Source organism: Parasteatoda tepidariorum, chromosome 3 (genome assembly GCF_982258835.1).
Source record: "Parasteatoda tepidariorum strain Cologne lab strain chromosome 3, Ptep-v5.0, whole genome shotgun sequence".
In the NCBI taxonomy this organism is placed as follows: Eukaryota; Metazoa; Arthropoda; class Arachnida; order Araneae; family Theridiidae; genus Parasteatoda; species Parasteatoda tepidariorum.
Genome location: NC_141757.1, coordinates 3,637,418 through 3,659,215, shown reverse-complemented (window position 1 = coordinate 3,659,215; position 21,798 = coordinate 3,637,418). Strand labels below are relative to the sequence as shown.

Here is a 21,798-nt window from a genome sequence, read left to right as displayed (position 1 = left end):
TTCTTTATTGAATATATCTTTAGCAAATATAAAATAATTAAATATTTGAAGAATTAAATATTTAATGAACCACCATCATCCTAATGTAGGAATTCGGAGTGATTTATGATGGGCCAACTTAAAAAAAATTCAACCATCATGGAAATGTATAGTTGGAACCATCGTTGATTGTTGGTCCATGAGAATCAAACTTCTCTTGATGGTTAACCATCATAGTAATTAAAGTAGCATTTTCCATCATGGAATGATGGAAGTTTGTTGGCTTATCAAACACCATGGCATACATAATGGAAAATGTTGGATGATGACCATCAAATGATGTCGGACTATCGCGAGCATAAACCATCAAAACGCTTTGATGGGACCATCAAGTGACTTGGGAATAGAAAATCAAATGTCCGAACTACCACGAATAACCATCCAATTTACGTCACCATAACATTCATTCTACCTATATCTGCCCTTTATCGGATTTTTCTCTTGTTAGAAGTTGAAAATCCATACGACTCGAAATAAAATTTGAGAAACAAAGTGTTTTGCAAATAAATAATTAAAAAAATGAAACGGTGTTAATTTTAGCTCAACAGCCGTCATTACTAATGCCTTGAGTCCTGTCAGACTTTTTAAATAATCATAATCATCGGGAAAAAACCCAAATGAGACGCTGCTGAGGTTTAAAATAGGCGATGACTGCTTGATTAATGATCGTTTGCTGATGATAATCAGCAAACGATTTTTTTTTTTAACAGCTGGAGGGAAAGAATTGTTTTCGAACTCATTCATCTTTAGTAAAACGATGCTATTATTTTGCACCATTTTAAAATACATGATATTTCTGGTCGCTTGCAAAATTACCGACACGAGGGAATCCATTATTTTGGTAAAGAAAAGAGAAAAAGCCACCGAAAAGTTTTCGCATCTGACAAATCGAAACGATGACAGGTAACTTTTAAGAAGGGGGCGACACATCACCGCAAAACATTCAGCGAACAAAAAGAGGCGAGACGAAATAAACAAGGGATCGGACCGTTTTAATTAAATGCTTTTGAAAAGAGGTGTGAGAAAGTGGTAATTATACAAAAGGGAGATTTTCAACCCGTGTCGTTTTCGCTGTATGTTTTTGCAGCAACGATTACTCATTTCAAAAGATTCGAACTGTGCATTTTTAATTAAGCCACGTTTCGACGCCCAAATAACTGTCCCACATTGGAGATAGTTATCATTAATCTGTTTAGCTATTTTCTCTCCCCCCCCCTGCCTTCCTTCGGGGGGAGAGAATAGGGGGGTTTTGGATTTCCATAAACTCTTCAGTTTGACAGCGATTTTCCCTAAATAACAGCTGAAAAGTATCATTAATTAGCCACCGCCTGAGTGAAGTTGGAAATGCCGAAGAAAATATGGAATGCGGTCAACACGCGTTTTACTGAAAATTTCGATTCTGTCAATTTATTTGCATATTTTCTCCAACTTTTCTAGCGGAATCTATAAATATCCCCCCAATGTGTGTCTTGACATATATTTTGAATTAATTGAATGTTATATTGGAGGAAAATATGTATGGTAGATTGGTTTTAGCGTAATGCATATTACAACACGTCATCGTCAGAAGTTGTTACACAAAAATTGCATGTTCATAACGAGTTAAAAACTACAAGTTGCGACCCATATTTCTGAACGGAGTCAATTTTTCTACTATTTTAAGATATTCTGCCGATGTATTTTTATATATATTATATATTATATTATTATATATTATATTTTTGTATATTATATTTTTGTATATATATATATATATATATATATATATATATATATATATATATATATATATATATATATATATATATTGGCACAGAAATATCCGCTATGCTACGATCTCAAAGTTTCGAGCTGGAATGAATTACTTCAACGAGCACAGTATCTCCTAAGGTATTTCTTCAGTAGTCGAAATAGTGGCGACGACGGGTTCGGCGATTGAATGAACTTTTTGCTAAGACAAAACAAAAGCAGATTTAGCGGCAGAGATAACTCTTAGTCTGACTAACTAATTCCACCAGCTAACTTTCAAGTTTTATCGGAGTACCTATCCAGTGTTGAATATCTACTCTTCCATCGCAATAGAAAAATTAATTGGAGGATGGGAAGGGGGTGCTGCGTTAACGGTAAGTTAAATCTCATAATGTACAACAGTTGAAAATCAAAATTCAAGTCTGGGATATACATAACAATAAAATCGAAATTTGATACATGGTAATAGAAACAATTGAAGATAAAAGAAAAATTTTTACACCATATACAAGTACTAACTCCACTGTACTCCGTTCCCCCTTTCATATAATTTTTCACCGCATAATAAAATTCTCGAATTGTCTCAAAGACGACAGAACGTCTAGTATTCCAGAATCATCGCGAATGACAGCCAGTCTCGAAAACTATCGCGAATGGCAGGACAGAAAGGAACCAATCCGTAACAGTATCACGTGAATTTGGTTTCAAAACTACAACCCTATTATAGTAAATGTTTTCTCAGTATTCTGAGAAATAGAGTGAGGGGAAAAAAGTAGGCATAAGGCAAATAAAAATATATAGTCTTAAAAAATAGCCTACATAATTTCTACTAAAATTTTTATTTTTTCCATTTTGTCTGAGCTCAAGGGGGGTGTTTAGACTCCTAAACCCCTCCCTTGCGTACGCCACTGAGTGCAAACATCGCATAACAATAAAGCTGTAGAACCTGATAATTAAGAATTTTCATAGAATCTTACAGTACGTCTCATAATTTGGCCAGGGACTGTAATTATTAATAACGTTAAGTGTGTGTATTATGTAGGCAATCTCACTAGAAAGAGATTCCCATCTACTGTGGACGAACGTTTACTGTAATGATGAATACTGTAATTATGCCCACATCACACTTTCAGAAAAAATCAGTTCAACGTTCGGTGCTAATGCAGAAGCAACTATATTAAAATGTTAAATTAAATCCCCTCAAGTTGAACGATATTATCGTGTGAACGTATCGTGTTATCGTAGCGTATTATTATCGTATAATAATATGCTACTTCAAATCAAACTATTAAGGTTCTTGCAAATTGTGGTTCAATACGGACATAAATTAATCCGATGTGGATGGGTTGTCATCTGTGTCGAAACAGTGGCCTTGGCAAGATATCTATTAAATTATCCTAAATTATCTATATTTTTTTTAAAAAAAGCGAAAAATTCGGTTTTTAAAATATAAAAATGGTTTACAACAATATGGCAAATAGAGCCGTATTGGCTATGGGGATTGAGGGTTCGCCTTCCGATGAACTGGATTCGAATTTTACTAACGCATTCGAATATACCGGGTACTAAGTATTATTATCATGCAGAATTGCTGTGACAAGGCGACATTGTCGCCGTACGTTAAAGAGTTTTTGCAGAAGGATTTTTCATTTGGAAAAAGAAAATTTTTCGTTTTCCTTTCTGCATAATTGGGTATAATATGAAAAAAACACAACTACTTCGATTTAGTAGGAACAACATATGACGCAATGCTAAACGAATGGAATTTAGTTGTTGTTTATTTAGTTATTGTTATTAGTAGTTGTTGTTATTTGTTTTAGTTGTTGTTGTTTATTTAGTTGTATTTAGTTTCAGTAACTTTTCTTTATAATGCAATAAAATCTATCGAGCAGCTATTTAAACGATCGAACACTTCGTTTGTTTATTTGTGGCTTGAAGTTAGGCTCGCAGAAAATGCCGTTTATGGGTTAAATTTAGTAGGAACAACACAACCTGTGACGTAGGCTATATTATACCCAATTTTTCGAAAAAATAAAATTTTTTTAAAAGATCTTTTTCTTGCTCATCGGAGAGGAAGAAAATAATCATGAGTTTTCGATTCTAATTTGAGATTTTTTAAACTAAAAACGGAAATCACTGGCTTCAGATAGAAATTCAAATTAATATAAAATAAAAAAATTCAGAAATCGCAAAAGTATAAAAGATAGTTCTCTGTAGAAATGCTGTTCTTTCTTTCACTTCTTTAAAGAACACCCTATTTTACATTCACTTATTTGAGTATCTCTTTTTTAAAGAGTCTTATTTGCGTGACTTTTATTTTGGGAGTTACTGCATGGTTTTTACGATTTTTAATCTATTTACGAATTTTAACTTGTGTAATGATTAACAAAATTCGAAAGAGGAAATAAAGAGTTCATTTTTCCACCTACAAAATGCGAAAATAACGCCTGAAATATTAAAATTTAAAAAAAAAAAAAAAAATAGTACTTTTACGATTAAAAAATTTTATTCATTTTTATTTTATACTTTCTTCTGTAAACACAACGTTTCTGTTGCTTTAAATTAATAATTGCTGTAATTATAAATTATCTTGAAGTAAAATATTAGTGCTAGAAAAGTTTGTCGCCGAAATCCCAAAAAAATTCTGCCACAGGGATTTTGTTTATACTGGCTATTTTTTGGTGCAAAACTATTGTAAAACCTTTCTTAGTCTCCAAATATTATGAGTTATTTATCTTAATTCGTTTTAAATAAACTGGAATCTGTTTGAAACGTAGGTAATCCTTTAATGTAAAGTAAAATATTTTATTATTCTTTTGTGATGAAAGTCGCCTTTATTACAATTAAGTAAAGCAAATTATACTTTTTTTAGTAGGTTGTTCGCCATTTTTTAAAACTTATCTGGTATATAGTAAACGTATCTGGTATATAGTAAAATCAAAAGCTTTGAAACGATATATTTTTCAGATCTTCAGATTTTGGATTTAAGATTTTCTTTTGTAAGCGAAATTTCAAAATGATGTAAATTAGAAATTTGTAGCTTTAGTCGTTCTAGATGGGAAATAACTGATAATAGAGTTGAAAATTTTCAATTCAACAAATGCCAAATGTTAATGGGAAAAACTGAAATCGAAAGTTTTAAAACGGTCTAACAGAATTCACGCTTTTAATGCTTAACTTAAATGTATATAATAATTTCTCACACATAAGTTCTTCTAATATACCTCAGGTTTGAGGAGAGAAATTCCATGCAAAATATCAGAACTTGAATCCGGATCTTGCTTTTCAAATTATAGTTATTTCCACTTTTAATCTTTCATGTTCCCATTTTTTGACTAAGTCCTCCCTCTGTGCAATTTCGGGGGGGGGGGGAAGGCGAGGCAGAGGGATGATGCCTACTCTAAATTTTTACTGCTACAGTAGAGCGCCGATTATCCGAACGTCCAATCATCCGAACTATCTCCGCATTCGTTTTTTCTTCTTTTTTTCTTTATTTTTAAGTTTAGAATACTTTTTAACTTATCGACAATTTTTCTAATTTAGAAGAATAAATAATATCCACTACATCTGAAGACTATATTTAATTTACAACATTTTTTAGCAGTTTTCATATAGTAGTTATACATACATGTATTGTTATATCATACATACATATAGCCATACATACATGTATTGTTGTACTATAAATAATAATCATTTAAATTAGATTTTAAACAACTCTCCAATTATCCGAGCTTTTCATTATCCGAACCACGCTCGTTCCCGAGCAGTTCGGATAATCGGCGCTCTACTGTACTTCGATTATGACATGTTTATACTCGTTCCTTATTGTAAATATGTAAATACTCCCTTTTCGATCATGTAAATATTGTTTGTATATTATTCGGACTTCTTGCTTTACCTGTATATTATATTCATTATTAATCGGATTCATTTTTCTTTGCACATATTATTTATTTTATTATTTATTAATATTTCTCCACATCATACCTCCGTTGCCTATAGGCAAATATTTCTGATGAAGAGGCAGGTATTTCGCTACATACTATTACATTAAAGCATCAAAGGCCTCGTTAATTTGATGCATAGTGGTGTGCTGCTGTCATTAAAGCAGAAAGGTACACAACGAAGCATTAAAAATTTACTGTATTTCAATATAAGTTTAGAAAAATTGCATCGTCTCAAAGCTTTGGATTTCAATTTTTCAAATTCCAGATTAGGCAATAGTTAAATTTAAAATTCTTAATTTCTCTCCAGGCAGAAAGACTAAAGCTACAAATTTCTGAAGTTTTGCCTACAAAAAAACTAGAGCAGAAATTTATATCGTCTCGAAGCGGTTGATCCCGTATGTATACTGCTCTAAAAAAAAAAAAAAAAAAAGTCCTGATTTTTGTTGGAACGTGTGTCCTCTTCCTTTTCTTTGAACGACTACGGCGCCTGTTCGTAACACAGTCAGACTATTTAACGAACTTCCATTTTGCGATTTTTTTTTCGAGGAACCGAGAACATTTTTGAAATTTCTTAGTAAAATAAGTTCCAAATAGCGACGTGAATTTTATATTGACCGAACTTTTTTTTGAGATCCACTTTCCCTCTTCGCAATATGTTTCGGAACATTTCAAACTTGTTAATGCATTTTATGGGGGGGGGGGGAATGACCTTGAATTGATGCCACTTAACTTTTAGAGAAAGCGGTAAAATCCCGTTTTGTTTGCATTTCATACAGGAATCCAAACCAAAAATCAGTTTAAGGAAAAGCATAACAGAAATGTCTAAAACATGGAAATAGAATGTCACAGATCGTACTATTCTTAACAGTTTTGCTAAAGCTGGATTCTCAGTCAGCGCGAAAGACGAGGATGGCATTCCTTTAAAAGAACTTTAAAAAATGTGGGTACAGCTAAGAGAGAACCACGAAATAAACGATGATGTACTGATGAATGATTTTCTTTTTATTGATTCCGAAGATGCAACCACAGAAACATTAACTGAATCGGATATTTTGGACAGTGTGAAAAATAAAAACAATACATCAAAAAATTGTGCGGAAGGCGAAGAGGAAGAAGGCGAAAATGATGAAGCAATCACCAAACCTTCATATGATGAAATGTTAAAATCATTTGACACAATTCGATACTAGATACTAGTTTACAAGATAAAGGTGTTATTTTAATTATGTCTAGTGTTTATCAATTTAAAAGCTGTTTTGTGTTATTTAAGTATTTCAAATGGTGATTTTCTATTTAATGAATTTTCCATAGAACGAACTTTTTATCGGGATTTATCGACTTCGTTAATTGGAGGTCCGACTGTACATATAAAATTTACTGCCGAAAATCTATTTAAAACAGAGCGAATGTTTGTGGGGATGACTGTAACATTTATAACCGAGTCTGCTGCCAGTTTTTCCCGCTCGTCTTCTGACGGCAATATAAGTTTAAATGCTTTCCCGATTTATTTTAATAAAGTTCGGAGAAACCATTCAAATTTTAATTGTAAACACAATAGCTTTACACGTAAGGAACAGAGACAACATAATTAGAAGGAACGCTTCTAGGATTATTATTTTTACAATTGAAACAGTTCACAGTTTTATCGTATTACCTTTGGTTTCGGTATATTTTCATTGATTTTATTTCTTATTATTCAATTCTTACTATTAGTTCACCCAATATCTTGTTCAAATTTTCAATCGTTTAATAAAATACCTTTTATTCATCCACTCACAATTTAAATACATTTTTTTAAACTAGTAGTAGAAGATGTTTATACTGTTTTTGTTTTTTTTCCAAATATTAATTTATTCGTTAAATCGTCGGAATGAGCAAAACATGAAATGGAATTTTCTGATGGGTGAAAGCGTTAGTCATTATTTTAAATTTTACTATAAGCAATTCAGTCATTTATATAGTTATGGCTTTTTTACCAGAATGTCCTACGATACAGTTCAGTAATTTTACCAAAATTTTCCCCGTTTCTCATCTTTTATGACATCTTCCCTGTTTAACAGCACAAGAGTCGGAATCGGCTATGCTGCGTTAAACTCTTGATGAGAATTGGAGGGAAGGGATCTTTGAATATTATTATCAACTGAGCTGAATGCTATGTTAATTAACAAATAATGATGCAAATTATTCAAGTTTGAGACTTCTAATTTAGTTGGAAAGCGTTATTTTAGCTTACTGTCAATTTAGGTCATAACCATTAATCAAGCCGATAATTACACAAACACCAAAAAGAAAGTTTTTCTTTTTATCGGATAAGTAACACATGGGTGAAATTTGAGACTTGGAAAAAGAAAACGTATTACTGTAAATTAACACGTTTAGGCTAAATACAGTAATTTGAAAATATGGCTATGAAATTTTTTAAAAGTTTATTATTTTTTTTATCAGAATGCATAGTCGAAATTAAAATTTAAATTTGTGGCAAACTTTTAGGTAGCATTTACTTTCAGTTGCAGTAATAAATAAATAGTTTTTTTTCCATTAATTTTATAAATTGTTTAAATTTGAGACTTCTATCTTAATAAAAACGCGTTATTTAGCAATGACTGTCAATTACTTCTGTAATTACCACTTATTTAGTTCTTCTCCGAATTTTACTCCGTTGGGAAATGAAAAAAAAATTTCGATGTAAAAAGACTGTTTAGTTGCTCTACACATTAAAACACATTATCGATATATCACATAAACAACACATTAAAGATTGCATATAATTGTATAATTTACAATTTTTTGGAAGGGAGAGAAAATCTATTCTTTAATAACGGTAAATGTTTTTCTTTGACAAAAAAAAAAAGAGGAACTGAAAAAAATTATTTAATAGTTTAAAATTTACTGTATAGGTTCTTAACGTTTCTTTGAATCCCTGTCCCCTTTATAAGTCAGAAAACTTTCACCACCCCCTATCAAAAAAAAAAATTTAAAAAATTTGCCCCATAACTCTTTTAATATTTTTTGATGATACTGCAATAAAACCTTTAAATTATTACCTATATAAACCATTGGATTGGAAAGGTTTTCATGTACTATTTTTTTTATAAAAGTAGCTAATTTGTAAAATTTTGAAAGATTTCTAAAAAAAATGAATTCACCATGTCACTTCACATGATTCACATTATATATTTATTTAAAAAAAAAAAAATTTCTTCCAAATATTTTAAGAAAAATGTGAAATGAGTTATGTCTTTTCTCATTTACACTGGAGTAAGAAATTAGTAGACTGGGTCTATTATCCTTAGAACTACAGAACCGATTTTAATGACATTTGATGTGTACAATACATAGATACAATGCAAAATAAATAACAATTCAACAATTGTAAAGCACACGCATGATTATGCGTAACACACGTTGGAGTCTCAAGGCATGAAATGGCCACAGGGCACTCAGGTCAAATGATACACTGCCTTATTTCAAGTATGAAACCACGCTGCAAGTCTTGTATACCTGTAAGAGGGGACAGTACACCCTATTAACCCATTTATTTGTTGTTTATTCTGCAACTGCTGTTTCATACCTTCAGACTTCAACGAGTGTTACGCATAATCATGCGTGTGCTTTACAATTGTTGAATTGTTATTTATTTTGCATTGTATCAATGTATTGTACACATCAAATGTCATTAAAATCGGTTCTGTAGTTCTAAGGATAATAGACCCAGTCTACTAATTTCTTACTCCAGTGTATTAATGAGGTAGTCCTGCAATCCACCCAGTGCTCGGAAACGCTACATCATTTTTCAAGTTAACTACAAATACAACTACTTTGTTGCAATTATAGTTAACTACAACTACAACTACTTTGTTGCAATTATAGTTAACTGCAACTACAACTGTCTTTCTTTTTTTCTTTTAAATATAGGGACTACGAACTACTTTGGAATTAGTGTAACTACTCCACTATTTTAAGGAAACTAACTTTGTTGTAGAATTTAATTTACACTTGTGTTTTAAATGATTTTGAATAAGAAGTTGGCTTACGCTAAATATAAGGGAATAATTAAGAAATATTCACTCATGTTTACATGAGCCAGTTTGTTTTTCCAAACCTTTTTTTTTTTTGTTCTTTCGAATTTGTTCATTGAACCTTCGACGTTCTTATGTCTTTTTCGAGAGCGAATATTTAATTTAAGTAATGCAAAATTATCAAATACCAGCAATTTTTTAATTCTTTAATGTTCTTTCATTTCCTCTAAGCAATTCGGTACAGCGAAAATACTTTCCTTTACCTTTAAATAATAATTTAAAATGTTGTTTATTTGATGTTAAAAAATGATGTTTTCATTGCATCCATTGATGGACTCGCGAAGATTTGTACCCATCTAATTCTAGAAATTAGAACCGTATTTCTTTTCTAAATGAACATTAGTAGTTGCTAGGAATTGCTACAAACGACTGTTTTTTTTTTGTGTCGCACTAATCGCAACACTACTTAAAGAAGAAGAAAAAATCGCACGCTACACTACAAACTACGAAAATAAGTAGCGACTACGCTACTTCCGATCTCCATTTCAAAATCAAAAAGTTATATTTTGCAAACTAATAATAGAAAATCCCTCAATCAAATATGTTTCGTTAATAATCCTTTGAAAAACATGATGAAGATGAAAACACATTATTTATAGAAATAAATTAACCTAAAAATATAGCTTTCTAAAAAAAACGAGTTAAAAATGGGAGTAAAGTACGACTGTTTTTTTGTGTCGCACTAATCGCAACACTACTTAAAAAAAAAAAATTTAAAAAATCGCACGCTACACTACAAACTACGAAAATAAGTAGCGACTACACTACTTCCGATCTCCATTTCAAAATCAAAAAGTTATATTTTGCAAACTAATAATAGAAAATCCCTCAATCAAATATGTTTCGTTAATAATCCTTTGAAAAACATGATGAAGATGAAAACACATTATTTATAGAAATAAATTAACCTAAAAATATAGCTTTCTAAAAAAAACGAGTTAAAAATGGGAGTAAAGTAAACAAAAATTTAAATATTTCAAAGCTCTAGAATGACAAATTGCATTTTTTTTTCTTTTTAAATAAATATGGACGTTTAATTTAAGTTAGGAAAACCGTGGAAGAAAAGTTTCGTCGCAAATTATTTTCCTCCTTCATAACTAATTTAAAATTTAAAAGAAAGAAAATAGTAAGTTCAGACAAACCTATAATAAGTCATGATGTTTCAATTGCTGAAAAAAATTTCTTCAAAATATTAAAATGCAAACAAATTATTAGAAGAAATTTTCGCCGTTGCGTAATCCTAAGTTTATCTTTTCATCATTTATTTTCATTTGTTTACTTTAAATTTTTCTTTTCAGTATTTGAAACTTTGTGGCTTACTCAAGGTTTGCCCCAACTCACTTTTTCTACACTTTAAATTTTAAATTAGAAATGAAGGAAAAAGAGAATTTGAGAGGAAACTTTTCTCCCGTGGTATGGTGTCCTCTTAAGTCGTAGTATTATTTTTCTTGCCGTCGTTAAAAAGCGTTTTTTTTTTCTTCCTTTTATTAATTAAAGAACAATTATACCTGTGAAACTGGTGTCAAATATGCTATATTAGAATTGTAAATAATTTTTCAATACCGAAACAAACAGTTTTTAGAGCTTTAATGTGCACACCTTGGCCAAAGTTTTGCCAAGGTGCATAGCTGTCAACATGGATAGGAAAAAAATCCAGTTGGTTTTAAGAAATAATATAAATTGTATGATAATTGTTGCCTAATGTACTAAGTATTTTTACACATAGGGAATTTTAATAGAGATTTTTCTTGTCATCAAAATAGAAAAACTGCAATATTTTCCAGGTATGATCGACACAAGACATACTTGAAATGTTATGTATTATGTTTACTCATAATTTCGAATATTAAAAGGCGTTTAATTCATCAAAGATAATTAAAAGATTTTTTTAAATTAATTTACGAAGAGAGTTCTGAATAAAAATAAACTGAACATCTCATAACAAAAATTTTTTTTAACTGTTTTAAATAAATGAGGTTCGCTTCATTATGTAATACTACTTATTTAAATATCAATAATCTGAACAAAAACTCTATTTCAATAGGGATTTTGTTAGGAAACTTACGCAATTCTAGGGAATTTTCAAAAATGTACAAAAAACATTAAAATTTAATTAAACCAGCAGACCAGGAGAAACTGGCCAAAATCCAGTAGAGTTGGCAGCTATGCAATACTAATTTCATCTATATTTTTTAACAAATTTTTCTCCAGGTAAAATATGAAAAAATAAATACTCCCTATGGCAAAATATTTTTTTCTTCGTTTGCTCTAGGTAAAATATGATAAAATACTAACTCTCAATGGCAAAATATTTTCATTATGCTAAAAAAATATATTTTTGTCATTAAAAAATGCACTTTTTGAGTTTATTGTGAATTTTTTTGGTGTATTTAGTGAGAAATACATATTCTCTTTAATAAACCTTAAAAATTTCGTTTCACATGCTTAAAATAATATAAGTAAAACAAATTTCTTTAAATTCATCAACACAGACGAAGAACCCACATGTCTTACATAATAAAATCATCGACTGTCAACAAAACAAAGTAGATGTAAAGGGAAAAACTTTGAGCACGTGATCTGGATAATAAAATATTTTTACAGCACATCCTATAATGTTTACCCTCCCCATAAATATTAATCCTTAAAATACATCGTTTGCTTTTTTCTTTACACTTCAACCCCCACCCACCTCTCGATATAAAGCTGTTTCTCTCTTTATTATTATACTATTTCTTTATTGAACACTAAAGAATTACATTTTTATTATAAAAACAAGTATAATATAAAAAAGAAAAATATAAAGTCAAATTATTAATTATTATTAGTCCAATCATATGATACTTATAACAGAATCTACATTAAAATCATTTAATGATCCCGTGGTTAACAATAATATTTATATATCATTCCCTCTTTATGTTATTCTTCGTTATTATTACGTTTTTGAATTTGATTATTATTGAGAATCAAAGGACCAAAACTAAAAGTGACATTCCTCATTATTAAGTTATCGCATCAATTTATCTTCATCTGAAATATTTTATGATAAAAACATTTAGTTATCGTTTACAGTTATGAAACGGCCCATAGGCTAACCGTTTAATTGCCAATGTTACAGTTTTGGATCATGTGTTTTTTTCAAGACTGGTAACCTTACTTACAGTTGAAGAAGCTGAACATTTCTAACAACCCAGTTATAAAATTTAAAAAACACACACACAAAAAGTTTTTATTTGTTTTCAACTTAAGCAGCTGAAATTTTCTTTAAAAATCAAATTAGCTAAGAACAGGAAAAACGTGATTTTTTCGCTTAATTTGTTATAGTTCCTTATCTCTCAATTTTTCAATTCTTACCATTAAATCATAAATACTTCTGTATGATTTTCCTTTATTCGATTTCCACTATTTATACACACTCTCTCTCTGTATAGCTTCTTCGAATTTTCAATCGTTAATAAAATACTTTTTATGCATCCACTCAAATTCAAATAAATTTTTTAAAACTTGATGTTTATACACTTTTTTCAAATATTAATTCATTCATAAAATTTAATTACTTAATTTTAGTTTTATGTTGCAGAAAAAAAATTTAATTATTTAATAAAAAGTCACTGAAATAAATTTTTCTTTGTTGACCCTTAGTTGGAATAGACTTTTAAAAAGAAATTTATATCGCTTGTTTTGCGTAAGTTTCAATTAAATAACACGTTATTATAACTATAAATATTAGTTACCATTATTAGTGGAAATAAAGAAGGAATTGACTTTTATATATTACTTGTTTTTTACATAAAGACACTTTTCCAATGACTGCACAATAAGAGTTTGACTGGTGAATATTTAAATAAAAATTTCAATAAATTATATTTCTTTTTGTAATAAGTTTCATGCAAACTTTCCTTAGTCAACCTATCATATTAAACGAATGAATACAAAATAATGCATCGTAAAATTTCCAAGTAGTATTGAAATGTGTGTACGTAATGTATACAAATACTATACAAATTAAAGCCTTCACAGGTTGTTTCATTTTTAAAAGAATACCAACACTAGAAATAAGGAATGAGAAGGGAGCCCGAATTGCGGAGATATCCCAAAGGAAGTTCGAGAACATTTTCGCCGGCAGGTGAACGAGGCGATCAAGGGAGTGCGGCGCCAATTCTAAAGGAATGTTAAAAATTAGCTTTCTAAATAATCTCTTTCACTGAATATTTCTCAAATAGTTTTAATAGAGCCGTAATAGCTCAGGGGATAGAGCGTTCGCCTTCCAATTGAGGTGAATCGGGTTCGAATCCCAGCGTTGGATGATCCATGCGAACTCCGTCTCGCACCCACCAAAGTGCCGATGTGAAATATCCTCAGTGGTAGGCGGATAATGGATTATAGAATATCCTTGCTCTCAAGCTAACCATGGGAGGTTTTCGTGGTTTTCATCTCTGTGTACTGGAGCAAATGATAAATTACAGATCTATTCACATTAACTATTTTGTACTGGAGCAAAATATTAATTATAGACTAATTCACGTTGGTTTAAAACAGAATCCAGAAATTCCTCTCGTATTCGTAATTGCAGCATTATGTTAATGTTGGCCCCTGTATTTTTGCGGCCCCAAAAATAGTTGTGTATTAAACGAGTATTAATATCAGCTTTAATATACATTACTTTGATGTTCTATAGAACCATTGACTTTAATTTTCTTTTCATATTACTTGTTTCGCGTAGTTAGTAGTATAATGTGCTACTTTTTTAAAAACAATCGTGCAGTGAGTTGTGCGATACAAGAAGGGGGGGGGGACAGTAATTTACAGCGATTCCTTGAAACTACGTTTAACGTTAGTTTAGACGCGGCTGTAACACAACGAATTTTTAGAATTTGATGGGTAATAATTAGAGCCCGGATTTTGATGACCTAAAAAATCTCAACTAATGCCCTTAAAAAGTGCAAAAAATGCCCTTAAAAAGGACAAAAAATGTCCTTAAAAATGCAAAAATTGCACAAAAAATGCCTTAAATAAAGTAAAAATATTGAATTAAAAATTTTTTTTGCTCTTTAAAATTATTATGAGTCATTTAGAAAATATAAAGCAATGCAATACTTGTTCTACGTTCATTAAAATTAAAATTTGAAAAATATGTTTTATATCCTAAAATAACAAAAAAAGGAAAATATATTGACACCAAAATGTTTTTATTTTGTATAGAAGCTTTAATGGATGTAACAACTTCCATCTCATAATATTACTAAATATCAGAATTACAGTGGATTATTAAATGTTTTTTGATAATTTGAAATGTAAACGAGCGTCTCTTGTCTGAAAGTAAATTTTCATTTCTGCAGAAGCTTCTTTCAACGTCTACTGATGTTATTGGTGCGTACTTGAAAAAGACGGTCTCACTTACTGACAATTCTTCTTCAATTTGAAAAGATTATGCTTCACCTGTTAATATCCTATAGATTTTCCTCATTGTTTGGAAGCCAGTGTAATAATGAAAATTGATAAAAAATAATAAAAATTGGAAAAAATTAACAAAAAACTTTAAAAAATGCATTAAATTGCAAAATATGCCCCAAAATTTAAAGAAAAATGCCCTATAAATCTAAAAAAATGCTCTTAAAGACAAAAAATGTCCAAAAATGCATAAAATGCAAATGTCATCAAATTCCGGGCCTTAGTAATAATCTTCGCAGGTCCGCCCACAAATGTAATAAAAATGACCTCGTAGCTGAGCGTTTAACAGAAAATACATATTTAAAAGCACGTATAATTAATACTTAAACTAGCCATTACGAAAAATATATAATTAATAATTTTATTCACACTTTCATATGCACTCATTAAACATGGATGTTATTTGAAAGTAAAAGAACACATTTTCGATGTGCATACTTTCTTAGAGGAAATTAAAGAACATTAAATAATTCAAAAAAATTAAATATTTGATAATTTTGTATTTCTTAAATTAAATATTCACTGTCGAAAAAAGTATAAAAAGTGGATGATTCAATGAACAAATTCGAAAGAAGAAAAAAAAAAAGGTTTCGAATTACATACTGTCTCATGTAAACATGAATGAATATTTCTTATTTTTTTGCTTTATATTTAAAGAGAACTAATTTCTTATTCAAAACCATTTTGAATATGAGTGTCAATTAAGTTCCGCAGCAAAGTTCGTCTCCTTCAAGTAGTTTCTAGTGACTACATTTAAAAAAAAAAAAAAAAGTAGTTGTAGTTAATTACATTTGTAACAAAGTATTTGTAGTTGCCGTAAACTAGAAAAATAATGTAGCTTTTCCGACCTTCTAAAACAGGAATGACGTATTTGGAATCACTTATAACTAATATTTAAATGAGTCATTACCATATATGGCAACGTTACTTTTGAAAAGTAACGAGTAAAAGTACAAGTATTTTTAAAAAAAGTAACGAGTAAAAAGTAAAAAGTTCTTATTTTAAAAAGTAACGAGTAAGAAGTAAAAGTAAAAGTACAAGTACTAAACAAAAAAAGTAACGATTTAAAAGTACATTTCTAGGTAATCGATTCAAAGTAACCTAAAATTTTACTGAATAATATTCTTAAGTTCTTTAATGTTTTTGCAAAATTGTTGTTATTTATTTAATTATTTTTAATTTTGAAAGTTATGGATATTAATTTATTTTTAAATTCGGAAGAATATTATAATATAATTTTATAATATAATCGTATAATATAATTTTAAAATCAAACATAATTTTAATATCAAACTTTTCATGAATTTGCACGAAAAAGAAATTTTATCAATTAATTTTAATTTTTAATTTATTATTTTTATTTATTCAAATTACCATTGATTTAAAATTGTTTTACTCTTTAGAAACGCGTTTTAAAAGCACAAACATAAACAAAGCAAACACGGGGTTTCAGATAGCTTTGTGATCTTTGAGCTAGTAAAAAATAATTCAATGTGCAGTATAAGTTGAAACATTAGGTATTTAAACACGAAGTTAGCTGTGAATGCATATATATTGCACATTAATTTTATAAATCAAAAAAACAAGCATTTTTTTTAAATTTAATTTTTTGTTTTTTTAGAAAGCTTACCGAGTTTTAGAAAAAAGTAACGATTTTATTCGATATTTCCGTTACAAATACTTGTACTTTTTCCCTAAAAAAGTAACGAAAGTACAAGTAAAAGTACTAAATTTAAAAAGTAACGAAGTACAAGTAAAAGTACGTACTTTTTGCTTGTACCGGCGGTACAAGTAACGAAAGTAAAAGTACTGCCATATATGGTCATTACGAATCATCACTTGGGTCACGACATGCGGATTCCACATTCGGAAAACATTGATCTTATTTCAAAAAGACGGGAACGTATTTTCGATGCACTTTATTTCTTAGAGCATTAAACAATTTGAAGTATTTGATAATTTCGAATTTCTTAAATTTAATATTTGCTGTCGAAAACGATATAAAAATTAGAAGGTTAAAATGAGCAAATTCGAAAAAGAAAAAAAATATTTAGTAATAACAAACTGACTCGCATAAATATAAATATATATTTCTTAATTATTCTCTTATATAGAATAAAGCCAATTTCTCATTCAAAAATATTCGGAACATGGGTGTCCATTAAGTTTTCCTACAAAGTTCGTCTGCTTGAATTAGTGAAGTAGTTACTACAATTCCAAAGTAGTTTGCACTACGTTTAAAAAAAAGTAGTTGTAATTAACGACATTTGCATCAAAGTAGTGTTGCAGTTAACTACAAAAAATAATGTAGTTTTTTCCGACCACAGTATAAGACCAACGAAAAATAATTTTGGAACTCACGGTTTAGTTCGAAACTTTATCTTTGTTTTTAAACGCATATAAAATGTGAATTTGATCTAAGTTGGAAAAGTTTATTTAGAACATAAAAATTGAAGCGATTCATTTTCAAAATATGATTGATCTTTTAAGGGGTTACAGTACCTTTGCAACAATATTTTAAATAAAGGTATAATCATTCATTTTGAGGATGCTTTACATGCTTATTTAACTTATAATCAATAATTTATCTTCATAAAACAATTAAATTGTTTAAATTTTTTAAAATTTTAAAAAAAGTTGAAAAAATTCAAATTTTTTAAATTCCTAAGGCTTTTACTTATTTTCAAAAAAAAATTTTTTTTCTTAGTACTTACAATATTCTTCTTAACAATTTTGTGCATTCATTTATTGATATTTCAATTAGAGTATTTTTTATAAAATATTTTGTAAAAAAGTAGAAAAAAAAGGGTAAAAATTCCTGTTAGGTATATATAACATGCTGTAAAAATTGTAATACGTTATAAAAATGCTTATTCCATGCACAGTTTAAATAAGTGTATTATACTTAAGATAAAAAAGTTTACTTCAAAGCTTTATCTTAAATAGAAAAAATTCCTTAGGCATTTAATCAAGATCAAAACACAAAATTATCATTTATGAGAAAAAACCCTTTAAAGTTTGTCTGCAGAGCAAGATTCTGTATTAGGACAATCTAAAATCATTCACAACTTTTTCAAAAATATAGATAGAGACCTGATTTTTTTTCAGTGCATTTGAAATAGTTTGAAGTTTTATTATAAGCAATAAAAAAAATTGGTATTTTTGTCATTTTTTGGGTACTGTGATCCCTTAACTGATGACACTGTACAAAAGAAATATTACAAAGTATTTCAGGGAACAAAAATGATATATTTGGGGCAAGAATTTCAGAAAATAAATATTTAACGTCCTGCTTTTATTCAAAAAGGAGAAACTTACGCAATTAATGATGTCCGTCCAAATAATTACAGCATTAAGTATTAGAGAATATGCAGGATGAATAAAAAGTATTTTATTAACTATTAAAAATTAGGCAAGTTAAAAGGGAAAGTGTGAGCTAATAGTAGGAATTGTATAAGTTTTAACTTATCCACTATAATTTAAGTTTTCCTAAGATAATAATAATAAAAAAAGCTTTTCTAAGATTTTTTTGACTAAAAATGTACCAAACCGAAAGGAAAAAAAAAAAAAAATATTTATACACACTTACTTTTATTGTTGAAAGAAGAAGAAAAAAGTTGATTCCAGAAATAATAGGGATTGAATCTATGTTGCTGAAGGGATCTGATATGAATAGAGGGGCTCCCGGTGTTTCGTTAAAGTGATCGCTCTCCACGCGCTTTTTCCTCCCCCTACCCCCCTTTTCCGAACACTTTTCTGGTCCCTCGACCCCCCTCTCTCCGAAAGGCAACCGATTCTTCTTTCGTCTCCTCCGATTGGTCGGACGATATAATCGCCACTAACGCCATCTCTGACAATCATCAGATTTGAGAGTTTTGCGGCAATAAATAAATGAAAAAAAAAAAGGACCCTCCTTCTGATCCTTTGGTTGGTCTCAAATCTCCCCTTTTCTGTCAGTAAAGTTTGATCAGTTAATAATTTTTTGATCTCAGCACTTAATCAATGCTCACCGTGTTTAAAATTGTCAGTTCATAAAAAAAAAAAAAAAAAAAAAAAATTGAAAATTCAATTTTCGAGGAATAAAAATTTACTTCATACCACAATTTGAAAAATATTTAATGCAAGTTAAAACAAATATAATCGTTAATAAAATTGGAATATGATATACTTAAAGCAAATGTAAGTTAATTTAATAAAGTTGAAACATTTTAATGCAATCAGTTTATCATATATTTTATAACTTTCGTTGAACCCAATTTTATGGGTTTAACGACGACTCGTGTTCGTAGCCTTGTCCTTTTGGACCCAATCCAGAAGACAAGGGAACTCCTGGATCGAATATTGGGAGAAATTTGACTTCGTGGAGGACTTTTTGATGGAGCTAGCCCGCATTTGCGTTGCATGGAGAGGAAGACCACGAGAACCCCCCACGGTTAGTCGGACGGCAATTGGACTCTCACCCATGATCCGTCTACCACTGAAGATATTTCACGTCAGCACTGTGGTCGGTGCAAGCCGGATGCGGAAATCGTATCTACTGGGATTCGAACCCGGTTCGTCTCATTGGAAGGCGAACGCTCTATCCCCTGAGCCATCGCGGCTGTAAATATATTAAATATGGAAAAAAAACTACAACTTTTTTTCATATCACTTATTATATAGTAAATATGAAAAAAGACTACAGCAAAATAAAATACAGTCGGACCTCTATTTAACGAAGCCGCTAAATCCCGATAAAAAAGATCGTTTCATGGAAAATTCGTTAAATAAAAAAAATTATCATTTGAAATACTTAAACAACACGAAACATGTTTTAAATTCATAAACACAAGACATAATTAAACTAGCAATGGATGCCCCTTCATCTTGTAAATTATTGTCTACTATCTAATAGTTTAAAATGATTTTATCATATGAAGTGTTGGTGATTTCTTCATCGTCACAATTTATAGTTGGATTGTTTTTATTTTTCACACTATCCAAAATATCCGATTCAGTTAATGTTTCTGTGGTTGCCACTTCAAAATCAATAAAATGAAAATCATTCATCAGTGCGTCATTGTTAATTTCGTGGTTCTCTCTTAGCTGTACCCACATTTTTTTAAGTTTTTCTAACGGAATATCATCCTCGTCTTCCGCACTTTCCAAATTCTCCGCGCTAACTAAGAATCCAGCTTGAACCAAACTGTTTCGAATAGTACGATCTGTTCCATCATAGTTCCATGTTGAAGACATTTCTGTTATGCCTTTTCGTTAATTGATTTATAGCACGGATTCCTGTATGAAATGCAAACAAAATGTCAATACAAGCGTGATTTCATACTTGAAATAAGACAGTTTATCATTTCCTGTGTGGCAATTGGCCTGAATTGTCATGTGGCCATTTCATACCTTCCGACTCCAAAGAGTGTTGGGCACAATCATGCGTGTGTATTACAATTGTTGAATGGTTATTTGTTTTGTACTGTATCAATGTATGAACATATCAAATTTGATTGAAATTGATCCAATAGTTCTAGAGATAATCGACCCAGTTTACAAATTCTCTTACGCCATTGTATTTTGCAAGAATAATTCAATGAGATTTCGCACAAAATAGGACTTCTCACAGAAAGTCTGTAATTTACCAGTACCCTGTCTTTTAATTTTGTAGAATTCTTTAAAGTAGAATTTTACTTATTTATGTATTAATTGAGGTGGGGACGGTACAAAAATTCATTTATCTGAATTAGCGATAGAAAAATCTATTGCATACTTAATTCTTCTGCATTACATACAGTATTGCATGCTTAATACCCTATCCCCCTTAATTCTTCTACATCTTATTACTTCCTTTTACCTACTCTTGTATTACATTTTTCCCAGAAGTGAAATCGACTGAATCCGATCTTCGTGAGATCACATGGGGTGGTCTTTTGCAACTGGTACCATTTAACACGCATCACTGTAAAAAGGAAATTTACGATGTCTTCTCTGGTATATCCTCACCCCCCAAGGGCTATTTCCCTTCGAGATAATTGGTGGCGACAGCCCAAGAGAAACAAGTCCCTTCACAAATTAGCTACTGGAAATAGCTCCGTGGCCGACCCTTTTGTCCGGAAGGACAGAGGAGTCTTCATTTCAGTCGTGGACAATGCTTTTTGACCATTTACGGAACATTGGCAGGTGTTCCATCGCGGCGTCTTCTTTAATCTCTGATAGAGTGAAAGATAGAGACTTCACATTTCGACTTCAGCTCAAAAAGTGTTTTAAGAACGTGTTTAGAAAATGCAATCATAAAAAGCTTTTTCCTTTTTAGGGCAAAACGAGAAAACAAAAAAAACAAAAAATCTGTGGCAATCGAAAGTTTCTTCGTAAACTGACTCACGGTGTTGGAATACCGAAATAATAAGACGTACTAAAAAGTAAGTTACGAAATCACTTTTTGAAAAAAAAAGTTTAATTTTAATTATTTTTAATTTAATTTTGATATTTTTTTAAAGCATTGTCTATTTCATACGATGATGATTGCTCTCCATGTAAATCAA

General features: G+C 30.1%; 1 protein-coding gene across 2 annotated transcripts in view; it reads right to left on the bottom strand.

The window, feature by feature from the left end:
- The window catches only part of LOC107451065 (uncharacterized), a 74,866-nt gene extending 55,837 nt beyond the window's left edge, over window positions 1–19,029 (bottom strand). The window contains exon 1 of one of the 2 annotated variants that reach the window (XM_087158611.1): window positions 18,861–19,029. The gene's annotated coding sequence lies outside the window, so the exon portion shown is untranslated. The remainder of the gene's footprint in view (window positions 1–18,860) is intronic. The other variant, XM_087158612.1, reaches the window with a different exon arrangement.
- Between the last annotated feature and the right edge of the window lie 2,769 nt (window positions 19,030–21,798).